This window comes from Coregonus lavaretus (assembly GCF_964263955.1).
Source record: "Coregonus lavaretus genome assembly, chromosome: 31".
In the NCBI taxonomy this organism is placed as follows: domain Eukaryota; kingdom Metazoa; phylum Chordata; class Actinopteri; order Salmoniformes; family Salmonidae; genus Coregonus; species Coregonus lavaretus.
In genome coordinates this window covers 2,181,335-2,183,834 of record NC_140018.1, presented here as the reverse complement: position 1 = coordinate 2,183,834, position 2,500 = coordinate 2,181,335, and the positions used below count along the sequence as shown (strand labels likewise).

Genomic DNA, 2,500 nt, shown 5'->3' with positions numbered 1-2,500 from the left:
GGCCTAAAACCTTTGCTGTGTTTTACAGGCTTAAATGCTGAACTTTTCACAAGACAGAAATTTACATTTTAGTCATTTAGCAGATTATCCAGAGCGAATTACAGTTAGTGAGTGCATACATTTTCATACTGGCCCCCCCCCGTGGGAAACGAACCCACAACCCTGGCGTTGCAAGCGCCATGCTCTACCAACTGAGCTACAGGGGACTACAGGAATGCACTCTCAATGACAGTATCCCCATAGGAGAACCCTTTTTGGTTCCAGGTAGAACTATTTTGGGTTCCATGTAGAACCCTCTGTGGAAAGGGTTTTACATGGAACTCAGAAAGGTTTCTACCTGGAACCAAAAAGGTTCTACCTGGAACCAAAAAGGGTTCTTCAAAGGGTTATCCTATGGGGACAGCCAAAGAACCCTTTTAGGTTCTAGGTAGCACCTTTTTTTCTAAGAGTGTAGACCTACTGAATATACACAAGGGAGTTATATTTAGAGTGGAATGGTGAGTTCAGATGTTCAGTTGTAAACACGTCAAAGGGCAGGTTGTAAAAGCCTTAGTAGTCTGTTGTTACCTGGGTCGGGGTATAGTGGTGTACTCTCAAACAGAACGGTAGTCCCTCCATTACACAGAGGGCCATAGACGATGTAGCTGTGACCTGTTATCCAGCCGATGTCCGCCACACAGCCAAACACATCCCCGTCATGGTAGTTGAACACATACTGAAGGAGAGAGGACAATAGAGGAAGATAAGGCAATAGGTACTGGTCTAGCTCAGGGGTCTTCAACCCGCCCAGGTAAACAGGAGACCCAGGGACCCCATCATACTGTACGTTTGCAAAAATATATTTTTTTTCACGTCTTGTCTTATCGTCAGGTGAATGATAATGGCAAGGAGAAGTAATTAACATTTTTAAAATGAATAGATTTGGTAGATAGTTTTTCATTATTTTGACCTCCCCACATTATAATTGGAAGAGGAAGTGTAAACTCTAACATAGCCTATTAGCTAGAAAGGTAACTCCAAACACATTTCCGCTAAGAGCAGCTGTTCAGCTGGTTAAAGAGCCATGTACTGTATGTCCAAGCCAAGAAGGTTTACCAGCAGCCAGCGGAACTTGCTGCGACTGGTACACGCATGTGTTTTTTCAAAGCCTACGTCAGATACTCAAAGGAGTGTAATTAGCTCAATATGAGGAGTTGAGAAATAAAGTTGACATCATTAGAAAGAAGATAGTATCTTCTTTCATACTGTAGGTATGTAAATCAAAAATGTGTTTATTCAGTTGTTGCTAGCGATATTCATAAAAACATAAAAACATTTTCCACTTTTTTTATTTTATCATATTTTCGCAGACCCCCTGTAGTTAGTACCTGGGGTCTGCGGTCTTTATGATTGAATGTGCCACAAGACTGTGTTAGCCCGCTGAGCTAAAGCCTAAGCATTTTAATTGAGCTCTATAGGGTTTACTGTGTGTGTGTGTGTGTGTGTGTGTGTGTGTGTGCGTGCGAGTGTGTGTGTGTGTGTGTGTGTGTGTGTGTGTGTGTGTGTGTGTGCGTGCGTGCGAGTGTGTGTGTGTGTGTGCGTGCGCGCGAGTGTGTGCGTGCGTGCGTGCGTGTGTGTGTGCGTGTGTGTGTGTGTGTGTGTGTGTGTGTGTGTGTGTGTGTGTGCGTGCGTGTGTGTGTGTGTGTGCGTGCGTGCGTGTGCGTGAACCAGACCTCACCCTGTGTGTAAGGGAGGTGTAGAGCAGGTAACCAGCCTGTGTATGAACCAGACCCTTCGGTTTCCCTGTGCTGCCTGACGTATAGAGCAGGAATAGGACATCCTCACTGTCCATGGCAACAGGCTCACACACCACATCCTCCTTCATCATCTCCTGTCAAAGGACAAAGAGTTCAGCCCATAGAAACAGAATCCCTAAAACAGGTTTCCCCATTCAAGTCAATGTGCCTGTGATGAGTGGACTTTCTATTCATTATATTTCCATGGTTCAGCCATTTTAAGTCTCAGTAACTCCTGTTAATAACAGACAAAGATGTCAGCCATTTTCCCCCAGGTATTTTTCTGATTGTATTGGCCAGATAGAGAGGATAACAGTGGAGAAAGATAGAAGGTCAAAGGGCAGTAGACACTTCTGCAGCATTACCGCTAGACCAGCCAGGCCACATGATGTTGGTCATTTAAAGCCTCAATAATGCTTCAGAGAGGTTTGAACCAGTGGAGGCTGGTGAAGGGAGGACAGCTCATAATAATGGCTGGAATGGAGTCAATGGAATGGTAACAAACATGTGTTTGATATCGTTCCATTCACTCCATTCCAGCCATTATTATGAGCCGTACCTCCCCTCACCAGCCTCCGCTGGTTTAAACCCATAATAAATCTCAATAACGCCTCCTATATTCAAGTCAACGTCATGGTTAAGACACAGGAGCATTTCAAAAGAAATGTGACAATCATTTACTAAGCGGCTAGGTTTTCCATAAGGTGATAAGTGGTGATAACACT

General features: G+C 44.3%; 1 pseudogene across 1 annotated transcript in view; it reads right to left on the bottom strand.

Moving 5' to 3' along the window:
- Window positions 1-2,500, bottom strand: part of LOC311106310 (acetyl-coenzyme A synthetase 2-like, mitochondrial) — a 21,530-nt pseudogene that overhangs the window by 14,103 nt on the left and 4,927 nt on the right. The window contains exons 5-6 of the transcript XR_014615863.1: window positions 1,718-1,870; window positions 568-715 (exon numbers count right to left, since the gene is read on the bottom strand). The product of XR_014615863.1 is annotated as an acetyl-coenzyme A synthetase 2-like, mitochondrial (transcript). The remainder of the gene's footprint in view (window positions 1-567; window positions 716-1,717; window positions 1,871-2,500) is intronic.